Genomic DNA, 26,400 nt, shown 5'->3' with positions numbered 1-26,400 from the left:
CCATTTATCAACTTTTCCTTGATTATCATGGATTATAAAATAAAAACGACTCTACAAAAGCAAGAGTGTGATCGGAGTCTCCTGATAAAGGTTTTGCAACATCCCCATTAAATTGCAGCATTACTTCTGTATGGTTAATTTTGATATAGGCATTTGGATTGAATAACTGACATGTTCAGTCACTATGGATGGCTAGGTTTAAACACAAGTCAATGTCTAAACCTGAAGGATGAACCCCATCTGCTCATAGGCGGTATCTACACAGCGTTAGAGGGTCAAATGACTTCAGCATACACACTGGAGACATCGATGTAAGTAAGGACTCATGTAAGGACTTGAAGAATCCCTGAGAATAGAAATAAAACCTAAAGTTCATTCTTGGTAGAAGCACATACACGTGCACACTTAAAAAAAATAGCTTTCAACACACTTTGAAACATCATAAATAGGAAAACATGTAGCCCACTTTTTTACAAGTTCAAAGCATTCCACTAATTCTCTCAGAACTGGCAACAGATGCTTCCTTATAAACTATGTAGTCATCTCTACTTTTGGCTGCTCTTAATCTAGATCAAGATCTTATCTTAGCATTATAATAGTGGCCTAGATGGATCACTTGTGACAGATCCACTAGCTCCAGCTCACATTAGCTGTGAACTTTATTGCCAGATTAATCTCACTAAAATACTGTTTTCATCATGTCCCTCCACAGGCCAATATTTTCAGTGAGTCTACATCACACATGGAATAGAGTCCAGACTCCTCATGCCCACAGTCAACCTGATCCCCAACTACTTTCTTTCTTTTGTCCTTTTTTAAATTAATTTTATTTTATCATGTTAGTCACCATACATTACATCATTAGTTTTTTTTTTTCTTTTGTCCTTTTAAAGAATTTCCTTCACTGTTAAAGTATATTACCGCATTGCAGAAATTCTGGAAAATAAACGTTTCTTTGATGAATTCTCATAGAATTGATATCTCACTTCTCTGAACAGTACATGCATGGCCCTAAATCAGACCTTAAGTTTTGGGTGTGTATGTTTTTGTCTCTGCCTGTTTTCAGTCATGATCGATAACTAAGTACATAGCAAGTGCTCAAGAACAAATGCTTATATCTTTATCTCCCACTGACCATGTAATTCTTTTACAATCTGGCTGTATTTGGTGGATGTCAGTTGTTTCAAAATTTTATTTTTGTCAAACATGTTGGAAGGAATGTAAATTCTGTATCTGTCAGGTCATCTACAAGCATACAGATAGGTTCTCTGAGAAAACCAATCACCTCCCTGCTTAGCATAAAAGGTTTACCTCTTCTTATAACCCAGGACTTGATACATCAGATGAAGTTAAAAGTTTTGAATAACTGTGAGAATTTCAATGCCTTTGAAGATTGATTTATGTATATCCTCAGGTTATGAGCGATAATACGATCTAATTAGAAATAGGAGCTCTTTTGTGGTTTTGGGCTATAGGAAAATGGTTGAAAAGTAATATTTTTTATCTTAGCCAACCTTTAATCTCATCAAAGCAGAAAAATAAAGTACAAATTAGAGACTTGAAATGAGGTGTAAATAAAGGCCCCATATGTAGCTCAAACAAAATACACACATTCTTTTCAATATCATGATCTAATTTGTCCTCCCAGAAACTTGTTAGTAGAACAAAGATTGTTAGCCCCATTAAAATAAGGAAACTGAGGCTAGGAGGCATTAATCTCTTGCCAAGGATCATAAAGTTTATAAATCATAGAACCAGGAGAATAAAACTAAGTGTACATTAACAAATAACTGTATTAAATAAATGAGTTATTTTTCTTTTTAAAGAGTGTCACATGCAAGGAAGAATCTGGAGAGTGGTTCAGTGGATATATCACGTGACCTCCACTCATGCATTAATCAGTTCAACAAATATTTATGTACTATCAGGCACCAGGCACTGTGGTCAATGAACACACTACAGACCTTGCCTTCAAGATGCCTACATTCTAGTGAAATAGACAGGTAAAGAAGACATTACTTGACCCATGAACCAATATTTTCCAAATGACCAATGCAGGTTGTTACAACATCATGCATGGATAAAAGAGCCATTCAAAAGGGCAAGATAAACCAATGTATAGAGAGATGTGTGTTTGTGTACATAAAAAAACAGTACAAGAGACTCCTTGACATGATCTCAGATTCCCCATTGCAACTAACCTTTAAGAAACTGCCACTTGTCCAATTTTCTGAATATCAGAGAATGTCCACAATTATCTGAAAGGACTATTCTCCTTCTAACGTCTTATTTTCTTTATATACTTCAACCACAGAAAACCTAGATATTATTATCAGTAAGCCAGATATTGGAGAGAGATGCAAAAATGTAACAAAAAAAATTAAAAAGGCCATTAAGGTGGAATGTAATCACTGCTCTGAAGCTGAAACACATGCCTATGGGGCCACCTGACCTCGTCTTAGGAAGTCCAGAAGGCTTCTGCATTCTATTCCACAGATATTTACTGAATTCTTACTATGGCCTTGGCACTTAGCTGACAGCAGGTATAAAATGGTGATAAATGAAAATAATTACTTTGTAACTCCCAGTGAACAGCTAACAAATAATGCAAATTCCAGAGTAGGTTTTCCATCTCTCAAGGCTGTGGATGTATAAAGATGTGTTTTATCCTACACTCCTCAGATGACAAGGTCGTAGATGTTTGCCGTCCCCCATCAGGCAGTTCTTCTAGTGTTAATGTCAACCTTTACTTGCAAAGCCGAACACTTAATACTAAAGCCAGAAAATAAGAGGTGATAACAGGTCTGATACAGCCTTACCTCCACTCATTTATTTCAGGAGCCACCATCTCTAATGTTCCTCACCAACAGTTTGGCACCCTTTGTGAGATTCTAGCTGTTCATTATTCTTTTGACCAGTCTCTGCCATAACTGGATCAATGTCATGTTTTCGATGACTAATCCCGAGAAGAAGCTTTCAAGCCCTGGCTTTAAAAATTTCTAAAGACAGCGAAAATGGAAGAGCAGACAGCCTGTCATTCAGCTTAATAGGCGGCCCTACGCTTGGAACATTGGCCTCCCTCCCTCATGGGAGCTTGCTCTCCTGCATTTAGTCTGAGGGCCACACGGCTTGGCAGCCAGAAACCTTGCCCAATACTTCTAGCACCTGCTGAAGCATTTGCTGCACAGTTGCAGGACTGAGTGTTTATTTATACTTGCAAAGGAAATTGCCTGCTCCAGGCTAACCACGGGTACTGTCCATAGGCCCTTGCCAGTTTCCCAGGGAAGACTGGGACCTGCAGGGGCACCAGAGATGCTCCAGTCTCAGTCCGTACCGCAGGTTTATGCTTCCTTGGCAGGTTCTGCAAGTCAGATCTCATCCTCCAGGTGGGCTTTAGCCAGGAAGTTTCCCTTGCCTCCTGTAGCCACCGGAAACTCATGTCCTGATGTGTCATCACCCTGGAGGTATTTACATTCTGAGTGACCCACTCCTTATTTTGGCCTCTGAGGGATCCAGGTGAGGCATTCGGCTAGGACCACTAAGGCTACCTCCCTGGGGTTACCCCCGTGGCTCTTTTCATGTGAATATATTACAGTCAAATTTCATTCTTACATAAGTGAAACATTACCATTTATTAATCATGGCTAATAAGAGTGCCCAAAACCCCAAAGTAATTGCAGGCCAGAGATAGGTGTTGCAAGTGAGAGTAACTTTTAATTTAAAAGATTGGCTACTAATATCCATAACAACTTGAATGAATCTCAAAGGCATTAGGCTGAGTAAAGGAAGTCATTTTCAAAAGGTTGCATACTGTTTGATTCCATTTTCATGCCATTCTCAAAAAGACAAAACTATAGAGAAAGAGAAAAAAAAATCACTGCTTATTAGGGGATGGAGAGGGGAAAGGAGTGACTCTAAATTGATAGGAGAGACTTTTGGGGGTGATGGAACTCTTCTGTATCCTGACTATGGTAGTGGTCACACGAATCTATACATGTGTTAAAATTTCATAGAACTATACACCAAAACAACCATAAAAGCACCAAACAAATGAATGCATGTAAAAATTGGTGAAATTGGAATAAGGTCTGTAGTTTGGTTAATAATGTAGTAATATCAATTTCCTTATTTTGATAATTCTATTATTGTCTAAGATGACATCATTGGGGAAGTTGGATGAAGGGTACACAGAAAATTCTTTGTACTATTTTTGCAACTTCTGTGAAGCCTAAAATTCTTTTTAAAGATATTTTTTAAAGTAGGAATAGTAAGTACATTAGTAAGAGCCTCGATTTCAGTGGATAGATATTTGTGGTCTTATTTTTTTTTTTAATGAAGATCTGATCAGTACAACTTAATAAAAAGAAGTGACTTCTAAGGACATAGTTAACCTGTGGAATTGCAAAGGATAGTCTTCTATCTTTGCCTGCACTATTTTGGGCGTCGTCTTGGAGACACAGCCATTATGACCTACCTGAGAGTAATATGTACTATTATCATTTCTGCCCAGGGTTTGGGTTTTTCCATTCCCTAGTTGCCTTCCTATACCTGAGTAAGTCAGACTTAAAGATCCCATTGTCTACTAGACACCCACCCCTTAGAGTCAATCTTGTGAAAACATCACCAATTATTATTACTCTGCCACACTATCTTTCGTCCCTGCTTCCTAGTACCACAATTCTACTTTTCTATTGCTTTTCCCTACCTCAGTTGGTAGGGAACAGACATGAGACAGAATCCTATGAGGCATCTTCAACAATTCTTTATTGCCAACCTCCAATTTGAACTAAATCCCTCTGATTATATCTCTTAGATACATACTGAATCTCCCCCTTCATCCCCATGGCCACTTCCTTAAGGCACTTGCTCAACTGTCCTGTTTTAATAGCCTGTGACTAGGATCTTTAATTCTAGTTATGTAACACTCAAATGTATCAGGATGGTCTTCGAATATGCAGATTCGATTCCAGTGTTCAGAACCCTACCACCTACTAATGGCCAGCCTGCCTGATACAGAAGACAGCCCCTCAAAGACCCGTCCCTTACCTACTTTTGTAGTCTAATATCTCATCACTTCTCTTTTGAAATGTATACTTCAAAAACACTCAACTACTTAGCATAACCTAAAGGAAACTTGTAGTTCTCTTTCACAGACTGTTTCCTCGCTCCAAGATCTCTTATCCTCGTCTTCGGGGAGAACCCCTATTTATTTCCCAAACCCTGGCATGGTCACAATTTTCTCTGAAATCCTGCCATAAGAATTAATTATCCCTTCATTACCTTGTATGTATTTCTATTACTAAACATATTCATAATGTTTTATATGTTTATATATTACATATAATTTATATATACTTATACATAATATATAAATAATAATTTATATATATAAATGTATATAATGCATAAATTTTTTTTCTTTTTCTCTCTGTGAACTCTGGATCTAACCATGCCTTTTCAGCTTTGCACTCCTGGTGCCTAGCATACAAAATATAGTAGGTCCCAGTAAGTGGACTACTGAATAAATAAAAGATTAATGAATAAGTCAATGTTAACTTATCTCTTTAAAGCTTTGTATTTAACAGTTCATTTAACAATGAAAGCTGTATATAATAAAGTGCTCAGTATCTAATGCACTCTAACTTAAAGAACTTGTTTATCTGCTGCTTTTATAACTAAACACATAAATAATAAAATAAGCCAGATTGCTTTATAGTTGTTAAACTGGAGCTGTTAAACTCTACAGTTCTTCTCCAGAGAAGAGGAATATTTTCAGCATTTTATGTAGTGGAAGGACTTTACCCAGAAAAAGAAGCTAGCTACCCAATTTGGATGTTCATGGGGTTGCATCCGTTTTGAAGTCACATTTGCCTTCAGCCCATCTCCGTTGCAGAGAAATGAAACACGATGTGCTGATAATGAATCAATAATATGTTGATAATGTGCATGGGGATTAATCAAGAGCACTCATTCTCTTTCAGGACAATTTCAAGCTGCCAGTAATCAGCAGAGACATGCAAGCTGGAGAGCAAGCCAAGCACACACTTGACAGGGGCAATCAAGCTGTACATTTCGATCTCCGCAGTGAAATTCAGAGAGGGCCTTCCAGTCCCCCAAGGCTGGAAATGCACCCAACCTTAGGTTAAATACCAATCCCCTCATTCTCTCTTTGGGTCAACTAGTACACATTCAAATTACTTAACCTTGAGTTGCTTCTTTTGTAATAGAGACACTAACTTACCTTTTCCTTTATACTTGAGTGGAGTATCTAATTGAAATAAAGATTTTCCCCTCCATTTGGACATAAATGCTTAATTCTTGCAGCTGACCATTTTATCACTTCTTGCTTCCTCATTATATATAGAGTAAATATCAACTTCATAGAGTAGAGTAAACCATTACAGTTCTGATTAAAGTGACCCTAACAATCTGGTGTTGATTGCCTCCTTCGGGGAGAATTCATTGATAAATAATAATATGAGAACACAAAAGACGCTGTTTTAGCTGCTCTTCTGAAAAACAATACTTAGAAGTAAGACAATATAAAAACTGATAAAAAAAAAGTTTGCTCCCATTTTTATTTTCCCACTTAAAATTAATTGAAGATACAGCATTCATTCCATTACACATGAAAAATGTAAAACTAGGCAAGTTAAAGGGACTATCCCACTGTCACCAAGTTGGTTATTTCCAGAATGTTAATTAGGTTCAACTACCTATGTTCACAGAACCTATCTGCATCTCCCTGGACTTTACTGACTACTACCCTCCAGACCTAATTCCCTACCTGGACAGACGGTGCTCTCACTCAATACTACGTGTTCCTTTGGCATGAAACTGGATTGTGCAACCTCTGATCCCAGCCAGAAAAGTCTTCCAGTCTTAGTCATTCCTGTCCTACAGTCTAGCAACTAACATCCCTGTTGAATATTTACATCTTTCATACTATCTTGTAGGTCCATGTTTTCACCCATCTCCGCCCTACCCTGTGCCACGAGGAGGCAAGGAATAGGGATTGCACCAATGCCCAACTTTATCTTCTGGATTCTGGTTAGAGTTAGCCAACTGGGAGTATCCACAGGGGATGGGGAAAGGAGAGTAAAGTCATGATATTCATTCTTGCCGTTCTCTCTCTGAGGGTCAACTCCCTCAGTCCAAGGTCACAGCACCTCCTGGGTGCACTCTGTGTAGGTAACACCCACTGTTACAAGCTACACTATCAGGTGTAGTTTCTTGACATCATTCTCAAATCTTTGTAAGAGGTCCCTATATACCTAATTCTCCTCCAACTACCCACTTTCTCGTTTGAACTCAAACCAAAACACAAGAAAGGAAGAAAAAAAGGAGTAGCCTATAAAACATTGGACATATAATATAATGTTTGGTCTCCTCATCTTTATCTCATCTCTATTCCTACTTCATTTTCCCAAATCACATCTAATGGCAATGCAAACTCTAAGCATACAAACTTTATTGTCAAGGCACTGTGCTGTTCTTATTAAGATGTCGTTTAAAAAAATATCACTTAAGCAATAAATGCCTGTGTATTATTCCATATCTTACATTTGCAGAGCACATACAATGGTTTTACTTAGCTCTTTTGTGATAATCCTTATCTCCTAAAATATTAAAAGTGTAGAAATGCTCTTGAGAGAAACATTTGATATGTTACTGCCTAATTGAACATATTCTTATTGAAGATGCTGATATTCTTACTATATGTGTGCAATAATTTGCTAATTAGTTAAAGAACTGATCAATAGCATAGAGTTAGATCAGAATACTGTGAAGGGACATTATCTCCTTCACAACTTTGAAAGTTATATTTCAAAAACCTTTACATAAAAATGAGCTCATGATTGAAGGGTTAAAGTACAATTTTCAAATAAATTAAAAACATGACTCTCATATAAATATAAAATGAACACATATCAAAGATTTAATTAATTAATCAATTAATTAATCAATTAACGAAGGAACAAGTAAGATGGAAAGACCAGTTCAAAGGAGATTTTGAGAAACAGAAACACATAAAGACAAAGAGAGGCTCTCCTTGATCTAATTCTCATCAAGCTCCTCTAAGACCTCTAAGTCTTGACCTTGGGCTTTAGTGTTCTTCCTTGTTGGGCCTGCATCACTCATCTGCAGCAAGAATTTTGCTAAGTCAGTTTAGAAGGAACTGCCACCCTCAATGTTTGATCACCCACACTATCTGATCAAATCCCTTATCTCCCTATCCCTCATAATATCTGATTTCCCTAGCCTGTCCTTAGCAGAAACCCTCCCACCCCCACTAGTTTTGAATACCTCCTTAGTAATTTTCTATCCACCGATGCCCCCACCCTGCTCTTTGGGTGTAAATCCCCTCTTTTCCCTGTACTTAGAATTGAGCCCAATCTCTGTCTCCCCTACAGCAAAATGCCATTGCACTAGTCCTCTGAATAAAATCTTCCTTACTGTTCTTTAACAAGGGTCAGAATGATTTTTTAAAATAATAGTCAGTCAAAGGAATGCTGGAATGGATTTGCTAAGATACAAAACTGTGTAATATCCTATAGAAAAATAAAACTATAACATTTAGCATCATCTTTTCTCCTAGCTAGAAACACACAAGTTGACATGTAAATGGAAAATAGTAAAAAATGATTTGTAAATAGTTAAGTCAATACAGGTGTATTCTCCTTTAAAATTAAATTAATTCTCAGACAGATCTGTTAAACAATGACATTGACAAGTCATTCAGTCATCCTCTGCTTTATTTACAAGTTTTGGATGAATTTTCTTAACAAAAGATATTAACACTTTATGGAACATGAAGTTGAGCTGGATGAGGTTATTAGCAAGCCTATATGCCACCCTCCAAAGTTTTCACTTATTGAAATCAAAATGAAGGCAAAATCCTACAGAAGCATATCATAGTAAAATCTCCATTGATATTTTATTAAAAATAAAGAAATGACTTTCTGTGGCCTAGGATTCCTTGTGCTCTTCTGCTTCTCTATCTATCCCAGGTCAGAATGGGCAATGTAAATGAAGTTCATGAGATTCTTCCTCTTCTAAATAACTTTAATGACTTCCTTTTATATATACTTTCATAGACAACTTAAAGATCAGGGCATATAGCTTTTTTTCCACCTATGCTGATACTGCAACTTTTCTCACACATGGAGAACTAGAATTTTAAACAATTCATTTCACTAGATGCAGACTTTAAAAGTACCATCTGCTTCTAGAAAGAGTTTTAAGATTCCTTCTAACTGAGACTGTTCTTGAAAGTTTCCAAATATTTTCCCCTTTGGAGTCTTTCTGAACACTTTTTAACATTATAGGATAAATTAGTTTATAAATAACAGGATTGTTCCTCAAAAGGAAAGGTAATAAAATTCAAGAAAATGTAAATAACCAAACTTACAAAGGTGAAAAACAAGAAAAAATATAGCTACAATAAATACTTAACCATACGTCAAGAACAGAGATGGGTCCATTACATACCATAACAGCTTGTCTTCATATCAATTCTGCATCCTGTGGCTCCAAGAGGTAAAAAGTAGTAAACCCAAACTCACACTGCTCAAAAGTATGTATCAGGATGTGAATTTCTATCCATCACTTTTCCCTGCACCAGGCTGCCTTCCTAAGAAATAATATATTCTACATTTTTTTGATGGTCACATATCTGCCTTTATCATGAACAGCAGGTAGGATACTTCCAACAATAGTAAACAAAGGAATTTATGGAAGCAGGGATTCAGTGAAGCCACCTGGATGGACCCCTTGAGAGCTCATAAGTAGATGCCAACCCAGAACAGCAAGAAGACTCCAAAGCCCAGAAAAAAGTGAGGCCACTAAGGAGATGAGGAGCTCTTTATAGACATCACGAGTGTACTTGGTGGAGGTAACCTCGTAAATGAAGAACCAGGAGGTGAAGAACATGCCAATGGCCAACAGCGCCACAGCCACATGGGGGAAGACAGCCGGGTTCACTGGGCTGGTGTATCTCCTCATGGCCTCTTCTAGCTCCATTTTGTCAGGCACAAGGTTATCCACCTCTCCACCACTGGAATAACACAGGATATATTCTACAATTTATAGCTATAAATTATACTGTCACTAAAACAAAACAACCAGTCAGTTTATGAATATCCACTGATTTTCAAGTGTAACACCTTCTCTTCCTCATTGATTCTACAAATAATTTCTTCATGAAAATAAAATGAGAATATGATACTCTATTTCATCAACATTAAAAAGAAAACTGATCACAGTCTTGCATGTCTTTTTTTAAAATATAGAACGCTTCACAAATTTGCATGTCATCCTTGTACAGGGGCCAAACTAACAATCTTCTCTCTGTTATTCCAATTTTAGTGTATGTGCTATCAGAGCAAGCACCGTATCTTCTTTGATTTTTTACGAATATGTCATTAAAAATATGAATGTAACGAAAATAACAAACTTAAAATACTCTGCCTTGCAATAAAGGAAGCTCTTTGTTTCTCCCAAAATTTTGATGTCAAATCTAAAATGTTTTGCTTTCCTGCAAAAGCATGCTTTTTCTCAGTTTTCACCTGCTGTGAGAATTATTCCTACATTATAATTAGTTCAGATAAATGAATGGCAAGATTGCTCTTCAGATTTTACTTTTAAAGCTCATTTACATGATGGTCTATGATGACATGGTTATTAACAGTTTTTGGGCAATTAATTAAGGTAGTTGGTAGAGTTGTTAGCACAAAATGAAACTAAGAGGTTGTTTTAGTAAATCCTTCTGCTCAGGAGACATGATAGTAGCCATTAATCCACACTAACTAAATAAATAGTGCTTTTCCTCCTCTCACTCTACTTTCTTTGGTAGGCACTGTATTATTAGCAGATTTTTTTAAAAATTTTTCATGTGTGAGGTTTTGGTATCCTTCAACTACTGTCACATCCTTCTTCCCTTTTCTCTCCAAGCTATGAAGTACTGAATAGGCACTGGCTGTTTTCTCTTTCTCAAGGAACTCTTTCTTTCATCTCATTACAGGCTCCATCAGACAGAAGCGTATCACAGTAAAAACTCCAGTGATAGTTTATGAGAATAAAGAAATGCCTTTCTGGTGCTCGGGATTTCTCCACTTCCTTTTACATTCTCCTCCTCTTTTCCAGAGATACATCTAGGACTTCCCAATACCAGTTCTTACTTCCTTCCTGGGTCCCAGCCTGTGGCTGTTAGATGGGACTGAGGCTAACGCTCTGTGTAATACCTGTGAATGGAAGTGACATACGGACTTTCCGGCTGAGCCAATAAAAGCCTGTGCTCAGTTTTCCGCTCTGTCCCTTCCCCTACCTGCCACAACACTCCTGGAAAAGCCACAAGTCTGCTGAGCTGCCATGACATGGACAGTTGTCCCAAAGTGTCACCCAGATTCACAGAGGGCTTTGCCTTAGTGAGAAATAAATTTTGCTGTGTTAAGCCACTAAGATTATTTAACATGGTAGCACAATTTAGTTTATGCACCTTGAAAAGAACTTGAAGCAAGAACCCCTGAGACTGACTGGTGCCTTCTTCGCTTATTTATTCGGGAGACCCTTGCGCATTTACGTTTCTAATTCTCAACACTGTGCAATGTGCCCTCAAAGATTTTTTGCAATTCAGATAAATGGCAAAACATTTTTTTTCAGCTTTATTGAGGACTGACAACATTGTAAGATATTTGAAGTATACGCTTTAAATTTTAACCAAAATTTATAGATGGCAAATTTAGAATACAGAAAAACATATTATTTTAAAAACAGGCTGTAGTTTTCCTTGGCTGTATCAACAGGGCAGAGGGAATTTCTTTTAAAGAAAGAACAGCTTTTATTTGAAAATCAACAACTTCATGGGCTTTTTGTTTGTTTGTTTGTTTGTTTTTTAATGAAAGCGATGTTCCCACCCCCAAACCCTCTCACACGCATACAAACACACACAGAGACGACATTTGGATAGAAGATGTTTAAATTACTTTATTTAAAAAAGTAATTAGACTTTTGAATGTCCCTTCAATAGGACCCTGGAATTGGGGAAGCAGGGGTTGGAGGTGGGGAGTTTAGCATGTGAGGTAGACATAAACTGAATGAGAAGACTGCACGAGAAAAGTCTGGGTGGGGAAGGGACGAGGGACATTAGAACGGTTGGTTCATCAGCACACACTCTGGTGAAGTTGTTGTTCTTTTTTTTTTTTTTTTTATTCTTATGTTAATCCCCATACATTACATCATTAGTTTTATTCCGTACCAGACCATGACCCCCCCCGGTGGTCCACACATTTTAGGACTCTCTTTGTATTAAAACATTGGATATGACTTTTAAGCACTGAAAACCTATTGAATGTTTTCCATGACTTACATGCTTTTGTTGGTAGTGGACAGTTACTGTTTGTGCCTTGCAGACTCTGTTTTCCGAAAGATGAGCAAGCTGGAATACCTTCCATGAGTTTCTCGATTGCATATGAATAATAAGCAAAGAGGCACTGAAGACTACAGCCACTCTGAGCCTCTTAACCTTCCCATTCCACCTCTCCAGAGGTTTATGAATGAATAATTTTTAATTAATTACTCAATCAGTGAGCCTTCTAACAATCAGTTCTAACTAATTTTCTTTCCACAAAAAAAAAAAAAGAAAGAAAGAAAGAAAGAAAGAAAGAAAGAAAGAAAGAAAGAAAGAAAGAAAGAAAGAAAGAAAGAAAGAAAGAAAGAAAAGAAAAAGGAAGAAAGCCTGTCACCACTACAGGTAAATAATGCAGTGTCAGGAAATACTAAGGACCAAGAAAGGGGAAAATGGATTTAAACCAGATTTTCTTTCCTCTGGGAAAATGATTATCATGAATGAATTCCCCTCTGCCCTAAGCCTGTGTGTCATATGATTACAGGATCTCAGGCAGGTCAAAACTAGAGCACTAATACTGCATTGCACACCCTCTGTCCCATATAGGAGTTAACCTCCCACGTATCTCTAATTCTCTTTTTTCCTTAATCTTTTTTTTTTAAGATTTTATTTATTTATTTGAGAGAGAGAGAATGAGAGACAGAGAGCATGAGAGGGAGGAGGGTCAGCGGAGAAGCAGACTCCCTGCCGAGCAGGGAGCCCGATGCGGGACTCGATCCTGGGTCTCCAGGATCATGACCTGAGCCGAAGGCAGTCGCTTAACCAACTGAGCAACCCAGGCGCCCTCTTTTTTCCTTAATCATTAATGGACTTTTTGTCAGAGGCAACACAGGAAAAAAAGGGACAGAAAGAAAGAAAAAAAAAAACACCTCAGAAAAAACATAGTGTGGTTAGAAATTTTTGTCTTGTGGTGGACATAACTTAAGTGGCATCCAGCATAAGTCAGCCAAATATTTTTGACCTAAACAATTTATAGTATTTCAAGGTCTCTTCCAAGAGAGTTGACGTTTGGACAGGTCCACTGCATCACGGTAATCCCTTGTACTGTGGTTGGGCCGCTCAGCATAAACAGCCACTTATTTTAATATTTAAGATACTCTCCAAATATCTTCAACTCACAGCTGACCTGTGATATTTCATAAAATCAAGTACACTTTGAAAATATTTCATGTTAGTATTTATTTTCAGCTGCATAATCTTCAAATATCAATAGTAAATAAAAGCAAAAATAATACTTTATAACAGATTAATCTTACAATAAGAATCCTTTCTTTTATAATAAAATTCTTATTTAGATATATAGAAAAAAGTATGCCTTATATAATATGACACTACCTCCTCTCAAACCAGATCAGTTCATAAAATCCCTCTCTTTTTATAGGTATTTCTATTCAAGTATACACATAAACATTTCCTTGCATTTAGTTTACATGAAAATTATTTTAAATCATGAATTATTGACACAATATACTTGTACTTTATGTAAGATGTTTTTACCAGAGAAAAAATATTTATGGTTATAGTATGCAAAAATTGAATTTTTTTTTCAATTCCCAGTCACGTTTTACTCTTCTGAATTTCATCACTTTAATATTTGGCATTTCTGTGGCCTAAAAAGACTAGAATCATTTAAGATTTAATGAAGAGCTATTTACCTCTTAAATCTTCTTCCCTTGAGTAATGAAATAATTACCCTCCCATAATCATGGAAACGTGAAACTTGAATCTCAAATTGAGCTGTTGTAAGAAGGGTTAGTGATGCTGCGTAGGTGATCACCATGGTAACATTTGGAAATGGCACCGATGTCAAGCCAAGAGCGTGGTATTTCTATTCCCACAAGAGCCCGGCCAGGGACTGGAGATGAACTCTTGCGTGGTCTCAGGAAAATGACTGAAAGCTAACATTTGCTGGGTCTCCCACTGGAGTATAAACATCACCATTTCATATCATTCTCAGAGGAAGATGATTTTAAAATACAACAACAACGTATTCTCAATAGTTTTAATTAAAATTGCTTTGTAACGTTATATCATTATGGGGTGTGTGTGTGTGTGTGTGTGTGTGTGTGAACTTGCTGTACATTCAAATGAAGCTTAGCCCTAAGGAAGAACATGATGATGCTAGGAAGGGAATTCACTAAAGCTTTATTCACATAATGAAGATAATTAAATAATTAGACATTCTTTAAAATATCAGAGAAAGTTAATTCATTTTTAGCAGCATGGATTAGGAAGGTGATTTTATAAATCCTAAGGAGAATATGATTTACTTGGTATTGAAGAGGACTAATTAGTGTCATTTTGACCCTGGTGTGTGTATGTGTACGTATGTGTTTGTGTGTGTAAAACACATCCTATTTTAATTTCAGGAAATACAGGGAAACACCAAATTGGACTGAACATAGAAAAGACAAGCCAACATAAATTAAAAAGTAATACAAAATATGTATATAAAATTTAGCATCAGGGGGACCTGGGTGGCTCAGTCGGTTAGCCACTCAGTCGGTTAGCATCCGACTCTCAACTTCAGCTCAGGTCATGCCCTCAGGGTCCTGGGATTAGCCCAGTGTGGGGTTCCACACTCAGTGGGGAGTCTGCTTAAGGATTCTTTCTCTCTCCTTCTCCCTTTGTCCCTTCCCCTGCTCATGCTTTCTCTCTCTCAAGTAAATAAATATATCTAAAAAAAATTTAGCATCATAATTTTCAAGTATATATAGTAACAAATTGGGATTACTTATAGTTCTTCCAAGAGAAAGAGCTCATACAATAAGTACATAATTACTATTTGTAATTAGCATACTAAATATTTGTATGCAACTATGTGCTGGTAAAGTACTTCAAAACAGTTTGTTCACCTAAGTAAATAAACATTGCCCTTATAATCTTGCGTATGCTTTAACAATATTAAATAAATATTTTAACAATGTATAATAATTTATACATTTGTAATCTAATAATATATGTAAATGTAATATAACAATTTACAACAAATACAATAACAGATATTTACTAGGGCCAGTGAAAAGGTAAACTTCAGCCCATCCCACCAATTCTTTTATTCATATAGACATTCAGTGAATCAACAAATCATTATTAAGCACCTACTATCAAGCACTATGCTAAGTGTTGCAGATGTTAAAAAAAATGAAAATAAGCACAGCTGTCTTGGAGTTTAAGGTTTACCGGTGAAAGCAATAATCAGTAAGTGTACTCAAATAAGTGTAAAAGTCACGATTGTAGCAAGTTTTTAACCAAAGAAAGGTACATGGTGGTCCATAAACCACTACAGGAGTGAGATATGACCCATGTGAAGAGATCAGAAAAAACTTCCCTAATGAAGTGAAGCTGAAATGCGAAGGAAAGCTAGGAATGTGCTATTATCCTCTGTATTCTAGAGAAAAATATCTGACCCCTATGATCATGATAGTAGTGTGCATATCTTTCTACTACTGAGTTTGAACATTTTCCCATAGGCTTTTTTAATGAGTTGAATGTCATAAATTATATTGTTATTTTTCTAATAATGTACTTTCCTCATTCATCTACCTGGGCCAATGCTTCTTTTGTAGACTCAGTAGAAATGCATAAAGAACACTATCTAGCAAAATCCAATGCTTGTGGATTATTACACAAATATTTATTATTTATCTACAGTTATGGGTTGGATTGTGTACCTTAGAATGTGACCTTATAGGAAATTGCGCCATTGCAGGTATACTTCATTAAGAAGAAATCATACCTGTGTGCAATATGACCTGTGTCCTTATAAGAAGACAGCCATGTAAAGACAAAACAACACACAAGGAGAACATCATGTGATGAGGAAGGCAGAGATTGGAGTTATGCAGCTGCAAACTAAGGAATGCCAAAGATTGTTGGCAAACTACTAGAAGCTGGGAAGAGGTGAGGAAAGATTTCCCAACATTTTTCAGAGGGAGTTCAGTCCTGCCAATACCTTGATTTGGGACTTCTTTTCTCTAGAACTGTGAAACAATAGATTTCTGTTGTTTTAAGCCACCCCAGTTTGTGCACTTTATTACAGCGACCCTAAAGAACTAATAGCACCAGGCACTATTCTAGGCACTTATTAAATTGACTGACATTACAAGAATTGCAATGACATAACAAGTATGGTCTTGCCTCACAAGAGCTTCCAATAGAAACACTTGAGGATAATGAGGAACATATTAATTTTTGATGAATATGTGGTAGAAATTACAAATGGTTACGTAACAAATTAAGAAAACACACTGGAGATACTTGAATTTAAAGGGAGTATAGGGACCCCATGGGGCACACATCTTCAAATCTGTTCACGTAAACGAGGACTCAAATGATGTCCCAGATAGAACTTAGTCTCCCTCATGAGAAATGAACAGAATTAAAGCAGAATTTCTGACCACATCAACACCAAGAAAATATCATGCACAATTAAAGGAATCCACACACGCGTAGATAGAGGTTTAGTCAATTACAAATCCCCCTGCTTCTAGAGATTGAGGTCAAACACTTTAGGTTGTATGAATGATGGTGTAGTAATTTAATTGCTAATTTCATTTTAACATATATTAAAATAATAGACTATAATGGAGATGGTATGGGAGTAGACATAATAAAATGTGGTAATTTATAATGTAAATAAAGGCAGTGAGTGGCCTACACAGTGGGCCAAATTCTGCTCTTGGATGAACACACAAGGGCCCTATTAACTGTAGAATTAGCTGTGTTCACTCATGAATAAGATGATTCTCAAGAGCAGTCTTTTTTCTGAATGAACTGTCTGATGGAGATTTATATTTTTTTCATATGAATCATATGAAATTTATATTTCATATAAATTGTGCATTTGTGTGTATATATATATATTTTTCACAGTCTTGTCCTAGTAATGCCTTAAATCAGTGAGTTAGGCTTTTTTAATTTTTTTATTATTATGTTATGTTAATCACCATACATTAATCATTAGTTTTTGATGTAGTGTTCCATGATTCATTGTTTGCGTATAACACCCAGTGCTCCATGCAGAACATGCCCTCTTTAACACCCATCACCAGGCTAACCCATCCCCATACCCCCCTCCCCTCTAGAACCCTCAGTTTGTTTTTCAGAGTCCATAGTCTCTCATGGTTCGTCTAGTGAGTTAGTTTATATCCATTAGCTTTACTTTTTCATTGCCTTTTGTGGTAGATTGCAAAAAATGACCACAAATCCCTTCTCTCTCCCTCTCTATGCATGCCTTTTGCAATATGGCTTTATAGCTTTTCCCATCAAGAAATGAAGCCTTTTTCTCTTTGCATCTGAGCTTGGCTTTGTAACCTGCTCTGGTCAATGGAATGTTAGACACACATGAATAGTGTTTGCTTTTGGAGATTGACTTTTTTACTGTTCGGAAACCTTCTGTCTCCATATGAACAAGCTTAGGCCAGCCTGCTGAAAGATGGGAGACCATGTGGGGAGAAAATCCCCAGCATCCTAGCTATTCCAGTTGAGGCCCTTGATCATCCAGTCTCAATCCAATCAGCTGGGACCCAAAAAATGCCCAGACAACCCACAATACCATGAGAAATGATTTTTGCTGTTTTAGCAGCTTAGTATTGGGGTAGTTGGTTATACAGTAAAAGCTAACATACACAGATCTAAAAATCACTAGTTGTGAGATGATCAGCATGCCTACTATGTACATATGCGTCTGTTCTAAGCACTTTGCAGATATTAACACATTCAATACAACAACTCTATGAGGTAGCAGTGGTATTATTATTATTATCATCCCCATTTTGAAGATGAGGAGAAAGGCTATACAGGTAGTCAGTAGATGAGCCAAGAGGCAAATCCAACTGGTTTTGTCTCAGAGTGCATCCTGTTACCGACCTTTAATAGACAGCTTATCTAACAATTAATAAAACAGGAAGTACAAATTTCTAATGAAATTCTGATATGGTTGCCTTCACTAGCAACCAAATAAATGTACAATGAAATAAGATACTTTTTCAGTTAATACTTGGCATAATTATTCCATAATAATAATGTCTAGAGTTTGAAAGACTTCCTTGAAAAATGAATTACCACACACTATTCTTGGGAAACTATTTTATGTAATAATTCACTTATGGTGATATACATATCTTGGAAATAACTGAAATACAAAAATGTTTATTAAAATATCATTCAGGATAGAAAAATTGGAAACAATCTAAATTTCCAACAATGGGTGAATTAGTAAGTAATTCTTTGTACATAGAATATAATGCAATTATTAAAATGTTGGATATGCCATGCTTTTAGTAATGGGGGGGAAATACTTGTGGGATAATGATAAGTAGAAAAAGCAGACTGTGACATTATATAGTTAAGGTTTAAACTGTGAAAAATATACAGAAAAGAAAGGCAGGAAGGATGTTAAAATATTAACAAGGTTTACCTCTAGATGTAATGTTAGAGATGACTTTTTAAAACTCTTGATTCCATTTTACTGTTATTTCTGCATTAATATGGAGATCCTCTTGTTTCTTTTTTTTTAAGATGTTTTACATTTTATTTTATTTTTTAAATTTTTTTATTGTTATGTTAACCACCATACATTACATCATCAGTTTTCGATGTAGTGTTCCATGATTCATTGTTTGTGCATAACACCCAGTGCTCCATGCAGAGTGTGCCCCCTCAAACACCCATCACCAGGCTAACCCATCCTCCCATCCCCTTCCCCTCTAGAACCCTCAGTTTGTTTTTCAGAGTCCATCGTCTCTCGTGGTTCGTCTCCCCCTCTGATTTCCCCCCCTTCATTCTTCCCCTCCTGCTATCTTCTTCTTTTTTTTTCTTAACATATGTTGCATTATTTGTTTCAGAGGTACAGATCTGTGATTCAACAGTCTTGCACAATTTACAACGCTCACCATAGCACATACCCTCCCCAATGTCTATTACCCAGCTGCCCCATCCCTCTCACCCCCACCCTCCACTCCAGCAACCCTCTAACCTCTTGTTTCTTTTCTAATATAAAGCCCTGGAGTTCCAGAAGGGATTAGAACTTTCCTCTCTAATGGAGCAGGATGGAGACCAAGGAAGAGGCTACAGTAACTCCTGGCTGACCCAGGAGAGTTCTGCTGTGACCTTGGGCAAGTAATTGACTAAGCCCTGACCTGGTTGGATCGGTAAAATGCAAACCCAAAGCAGGACCCTTTCTCTCCAACTTGCTGCTCTGCCTACAGATGGAAAATAGATGCCTCAGCCTCCTGGTCCTGGGTCTCAGAGAGCCCAGAGCTCCAGGCTCTGTTACAGGGAGAAGCAGCCCCTGATCCTCTGAATCACATTCCTTATGCCAGATGTTCCTGGCAATATGGTAATAAATAAATGAATGAATGCTTCAAAAAGGAGGGAGCCCATTTTGAGGGGTAAAGCATGTTAGGAAGTCATCTATTGCCTATGACTTCTCTTTAGGTTGAGGACTGTAAAATTTGGAAGAACTGAGCATCTTGAACTCCTTTAGCGTAGGAATGAGGTCCTCTGCATGCCCCACATGCTGTAAACGGGGTTAAGCTGCTGAGATTTTTCTCCACCTAAATCCTAAAACCATCTGACTGATTTCACTAATTATTAACTCATTCTCTAGAACTCTTTTAGGAACCCTTTGAAACTTCTTTCCTATTTAGAGAAGCACTTCTTCTAGGGTACAGCTGTGGTGACTTTCCAGCCCTGGGGTTACTCTCAATTAGACCCTACAACTCTATAACTTTGAGGAACATTTAAGCGGTATCATTACTTATCTTCAACAGAACCACAGCAAGGCCTGCCAGAGCCCGTCACTGAAGGCCCAGCCAACAATCAGGCCTGGTACACACCTTGCACTCAGGATGTGGAAGGCATTCCAAGTCCAGCCCATTACTGGCCTCTCACCATTCCTGCTTTCCCTGAATATAACAAGCCAGGCAGGGTTGAGGCCTTTGGCTAGTCAGCGGCTTCCCTATACTGGGATTTGAGGACAAAGTTCATGCTAGGCACCGAGGAACTGGAGCCAAGGAACTTACTGGAGTGGAACAAGGGAAGAACTGGTATATCTACTCAATGTCTAAGTCATTTTAGTCAATTTCATCCGGGTTCTAGAAAGAGGGGCTATGTTGGGGAAGGCTTTAGCTATAAACTTATGAGGTTATCAGGGTCATGCTCACTAACTAGAGTCATCCCAGGTAGTAGCTGCTCAAGGTCACATCACTAAGACCCACACATGTCTCTAACTTCCAGGGACTCTGGCCCCTTTGCAGGGCTTAAACTCCTTGAAGGAGAAGCTCCAGAGCAGAGGGGGTCTCCACAAGTACAGCATCTCTGCCTTTCCTTCAGCACTGAGAGTGACCCAACAGACGGACAGCACCTGCTGCCAAAATCATTCTAGTTCCTGAAACCATTGCCTTGAAGAGCCAGGCCATCCTCCTGTGCAGAGAGGAGCCCTCGACACCCTCTTCTGCTACGTCTCATTGTCTTGGTACTCTTCTATAATACATAGGTGTTAATTTTATAATAGATCATCTTAAATGCATTTTCTCACTAGAATATAAGCTCTCCCAGGAGAATATGATCTCTCTTGCTTTAATATTAACTATGGGAGGACAAAGATTTTATCTGTTTTATTTACTATTGTATCCTCAATGCCTAGAACAGTAACTGGTATATAAGAGTACCCAATAAATATTTATGAAATGAGTGATTAAAAGAAACTATATTTCCAAAAGAAGTTACTTGGAGTGATATCAACAGATAGGCTGCATATTTACTTTAAAAATGTAGATATAGGAATTTAATAAAATTATAGAAATGTATTCTGAGTGACAATTACAGTGGTCCTCTGCAATAAATCAAATATTCACTATAAAATTAAGAGGTGAGCACATAAGTAAAATAAGCAACATGTTTAAGCAAAATTTCAGGATATTCAACAATGGCTAATGTAATGGGCAGTTTAATTATTTAAAAATTATGGTATGATATACCATAATGGTATGATATTAAGTCTGGGAACTTCCGTGGTTGTGGAGGGAAGGTGCACCTCTTCTCCCTGCGTATCAAAGTAGCAAGGATGGACGGGTGGTACGCTTCAGGCGAGTGTCTCTTTGGTTACCAAGCTGTTCTCCTCTTGGGTCTCACTGTCAGGCGGCAGGATGAAGTTAACACAGGGCCTGCATCCCCACTAGGATTGTCAGAAATACCTTGTGGCATCATAAACCATCATCTGGTAGAACATCTGGTGCTGTTTGCAGCCTAAGAAATATACAGATGTGGTGGCCAGCAACTCACATGGCAATTGCTTCAATTATTTAACCACATATGGATAGAGTGCCTCGTGCTGGTTTTCGGAATGCATTACTTGAACACCTATGTTCATACAAAGAGAGTTGCTTCATGCACGCTGTGATAACCACTGGAGCATATCACTCTTAGTCACAGAGGAAAAGATATTATCATGTGTTATACTCATCTGATTAGTAGTACATGTCAATTACATTGGTATTTTGCCTGAAAGTCAGGATGAAATTTTATGCTTGCTGTGGAGTGGCAGACATATTTTCCCTTGGGTGACCGCAGGAAAAGTGCCAAGAAGTGCATTTTGATTAGTATGCTGTATTCATGGACTTGCTTTCCAAGGCTTTCGTTTTTTTTAAGTGAATTGGTATGAAGGAAACTTGCAAAAACCTAGACTTCTTAGAAAGTTCATTTGCTGATTCCATGAGGGGTGATGGCAGGTGTTGGAATAGGTAAAATCACACTTGATTTTTTTTATAAAAAAACATCATAGATGAGTACTAATATGACTATGCTTGGCAATGTTCATCTTCAAAGACTTTGTTTCTAGTTTAACCTTTAATTTAGGACAAAGATGAGGACATTCAATCTAAAGAGATTGACAAAGGAGAAAAAGAGAATTGAAGGCAATTAATAATACGTAAACCAATGACTGCCAACTTACACAAAACAATGCTGTTAGTTTGCCAAAAGCGAACTTTCTTTAGCTCTCCTAAAATGATAGGTTGAAACGAGTAATCCACTCATTCAACAAACATTTATTAAATAAGCATTACCTGCAAAATACTGGAATCCAAGATGAAGAAAGCACAAAGAGCATAAAATTGTGTGAGAGGTAAGGAGAAAATATGTTTGCTTTGAGAGCTACAGCAAAAGCCCACATATCCCACAAAATTTAGCCCTGTGGTTACTTGGTTATTTGAAACTTCATTAGATACATCTTAAATATTTTACTTCAATTAAGAAGTCATAGACAGGAGTGCCTGGGTGGCTCTGTTGGTTAAGCGTCTGCCTTCGGCTCATGTCATGATCCCAGGGTCCTGGGATTGAACCCCACATCGGGCTCCTTGCTCAGCAAGGAGTCTGCATCTCCCTCTCCCTCTGCCTCTCCCCCTGCTCACACTTGCATGCGCACGCTCTTTCTCTCTCTTAAATAAATAAATAAAATCTTTTTTAAAAAACGTCACAGATAGGGGCGCCTGGGTGGCTCAGTCGTTAAGCGTCTGCCTTCGGCTCAGGTCATGATCCCAGGATCCTGGGATCGAGCCCTGCATCAGGCTGCCTGCTCAGCGGGGAGGCTGCTTCTCCCTCTCCCACTCCCCCTGCTTGTGTTCCCTCTCTCACTGTGTCTCTGTCAAATAAATAAAATCTTTAAAAAAAAAAAGTCACAGATATACCCTTATTCACCAATCTTTTAATTTAGAACCAAGGTCTTTCTTCTGAGTATAAATCTGGTGATCAGACTAATGTTTTCTTTAACGGCTTTAAAGTGAGAACTTAAAAATACCTGTAAAGAAATCTGAGCAAGGAATTCTTTTAGATTTTTGTAATCCCCTGTAACCTCCCCTCAAGAAAGCAATCTTGTCTTCAATATAACTTATTCTAAAGAAGAACTTTTAGCAATTCTATTTATGAAATCTTTCTAGGGAATTTTAATTAGTTTTCATAGAAACAACAAGTGTTTTGATATATATTTTTATTTATATAATGTTTAGTTATATTTTGTAATCATTATAAGAGCACAACAGACATATACAGGCTGGAAACATACACACAGAACTCACATTCAATTAGTAGGGGCAGAAATGCAGGTGCATCTTCAGAATAACTTATTAAAATGCAGAAGCATTGGTTAATATGTTTTACACAGGGAATAGAGATCATTGGGCCAGACTGCCAATTTGCTAGAATTTGATTTTCTCAAAGAAAATCAAGCATCAGATAGGGAGGGACAGTGTTTCTTTTGGAATCTTTGCCCATAACATGGAATAATTTTTATGTTGGTAAAAGCCAGGGATAATTTGAAAATATCTCCAGTCTTTCTATAAAAGCTCTAGAATAAAATCAATACTGAAATAAATGTGTATCAAGCTTTGTCAAATAGCTACAAGATACAATATTGTATCTTCAAAACAATGAAAATATTAGCATTTTCAGAGATTCTGCCCATCCAAAAGCAAGACACAAATTACAAGGTAATTTTACATTGGTAGAACACCGTTTCTTTTTAGAGAACAAAATATAACATATCTGCTATGGTAGGTAAGTCTCATAATTGGAGAATATTCGAATCACAGAAAAATTTGGCTACCAACTGAATAATTCAATGTATATTTACTAAATTGTGAGTCTTCCTCACCATACTGGGATCTTAACAGTCAGGATTTTGCTTTCTTCTTTTTTTATATTTCCAGCACATAAGATACTGCCATACACATAAAAGACCCTCAAATAAAATGTCAGGATGAATGTACTAAAGAACATTACCAGGATGTCAGAGCAAAGTTGTCCCTCATGCATTCAATATGCCATTACCTTATCCTGGTTTTAATGAAGGTCACAAGAGATATTTGTCACATGACCCTAAATAGCTTATTGACATGACCAAGTTTCTAAGAAGAAATTAAACAGGTGTAAATCAATAGCAAGGTTCTCTTTATGACATCTATAGTGTTTGGTGGTTCTCTGCCCAAAATATTTTTACATTTAAAGAATCTCATTGATAAGATGTTCTACTATACCTTTTAAAACAAACAAGGTACAGCTATCTGGTTTACCCATATATCATAACCATTTTTCCTTCAGTATTATGGTGACATGTTTCTCAATTGTTTTTTAAGTTTTCCTCACTCCTGGTTTGCTTTCTTTAACTCACATAGATGAGATGATGCTCATGTTACAGAAGTGGCCTGTCTCTACTCAGTTTAAGACCTCTCAGGTTTGGGGAAGTAGAGTGGAATTTTGGCATTATTCCATCTTTGAGAACTATGGTTTGATGGTGGTGAGATTTTTGGATGCCTTTCCTGGCTTGGTATCAGAGCGAGATTTCATCTTAATGGAGATCACTGCCTGAACCTTTTGGTTACCCAGTGAAGCAATCTGGTCATCTGAACAGGGACTATTTTGTTTCATACATGCATTTGAAAATACTTAAACATTTTCACCTTCAACTCAGCTGGTCATGTTCTCTTCATGGACTTACCATGTTAGATAAACAGACCTGCTAGATGTAGAATAACTCTAAATATGCCCCATTTTATTACTCAAGGACTGGTCAGAAAAACTGAAACGACTAAATCTTATAAAGGAGTACTTTAACACGAAGGATTGTTAATGTAGGCCGAAAAGCAACTCACAGATTAGCAGCAGCAAAAAGTTACTACAACTCCTAAGGCTGGAGGACAAGAGGAAGAAATGGTGTTAGCAGAATCCAGAAGCAGACGAATGAATGACTGCTAGGGCTGGACGTGGGAGGATCTCCCTGCTAGATGACAGAACCAGGGAGACAGAAGCTTTCCAACAGGAACTACAGGCACAGAGAGAAATTATTCATTGCAGGAACTTCCAAAGGAAGGAGAAAGGGGGGAAGAAATATATTGACTTCTCTCATCCTCCCATGGTCAAGACTATTTTGTAAGTCGTGGAGCCTCAGAAGGAGTAAGGAGCCTTGGAAATGAATTTCAGTATGATAAAGAAATGACAGAAAGGGCAGGTAAGGAATTGAAGTATAAATAAACTGGCATAATTTTAGTGGTTTCCAAATAAGATGCAGTCCAAAGTGTATAAAACATAATCCATTGGCTTGCAGGATGAAAATATGAGATGTTCTCTTATTACTCGTTTTCATCTAAGAAAGAAATTAAACTTTATTATTGCTTAATATTTGGATTGACCCTGACAATGTCCCTCAATTTCTATGTCAGATGAATGTGTCCTTTACATAATGTGGTAAATGAGTGTGAGGCAAACAGAATAGCCAGGGTAGGTTGGCATGAGGCGGGAGGCCTTGTTCCTTTGTCTCCTTTTAGTATAGTGCACCATTCTGCAGTGGATTTTGCCTGAGTATGTGGATTTATGAGTTGCAGTAACTAATTTTGATAATACTTACCTACACATAGTGGACACTGAATTTAAAAGATTGACAATACTACTACTAATGTTAGCGTAGGCAAACAAAGGAAATGACAGAGCTGCTGAAGGCCTACAGCAACCATTTTATGAGGTCAACCATAGTGATTTAATCAGGATGGGCAAAAACATTGGCCCCAAACTTCAAAATTATATAAATTATATAAATTCAAAATTATTTGGCCCCAAACTTCAAAATTATATAAATTATATAAATTATATAAATTATATAAAAGACTATTTGAAATATGGGTTTACTTCAATTACTCATAAAAATAAATTTTTCTCCTAGGTTTATATATTACCTTTCAAATTAACAGATTTTGGTATTGTAGAGAGAGAAGATACATATTTTATTTTACAAAAATTTTAATCCCTCTTTTTGTTAAATCTGGTTTCTAATATATATGTAGATGTATATATTAGATGAATATATATATATATATATATATGTGTATATATATATATATAGGCTAATAAGTCCTGGTTAGAATGAAAGATTGTGAACCTATGGTTAATAGTATTTGTGAAAAGGTTTTTTTTTCTTATAATAAAGTTTATTTACCAAGAAA

The 26,400-nt window shown here is 37.1% G+C and overlaps 1 long non-coding RNA gene, 1 other non-coding gene and 1 pseudogene across 2 annotated transcripts in view; 1 reads left to right on the top strand and 2 right to left on the bottom strand.

The window, feature by feature from the left end:
* Positions 1 to 6,121, top strand: part of LOC123863743 (uncharacterized) — a 41,777-nt gene extending 35,656 nt beyond the window's left edge. The window contains exon 4 of the long non-coding RNA XR_006795633.2: positions 5,982 to 6,121. This is a non-coding gene — a long non-coding RNA (uncharacterized LOC123863743). The remainder of the gene's footprint in view (positions 1 to 5,981) is intronic.
* A 3,661-nt stretch (positions 6,122 to 9,782) lies between these two features.
* Positions 9,783 to 10,023, bottom strand: LOC123863742 (transmembrane protein 258-like; annotated as a pseudogene).
* Positions 10,024 to 10,282: 259 nt separating this feature from the next.
* On the bottom strand, positions 10,283 to 10,392 carry LOC123834982 (U6 spliceosomal RNA). Its single transcript, XR_006788556.1, has one exon. It is a non-coding gene; the product is annotated as a U6 spliceosomal RNA (small nuclear RNA).
* Between the last annotated feature and the right edge of the window lie 16,008 nt (positions 10,393 to 26,400).

Source organism: Mirounga angustirostris, unplaced genomic scaffold, assembly GCF_029215605.1.
Source record: "Mirounga angustirostris isolate CCGP_5_RB_7025 unplaced genomic scaffold, mMirAng1.0.hap1 SCAF_1, whole genome shotgun sequence".
In the NCBI taxonomy this organism is placed as follows: domain Eukaryota; kingdom Metazoa; phylum Chordata; class Mammalia; order Carnivora; family Phocidae; genus Mirounga; species Mirounga angustirostris.
This window is presented reverse-complemented; position numbering and strand designations above follow the sequence as displayed.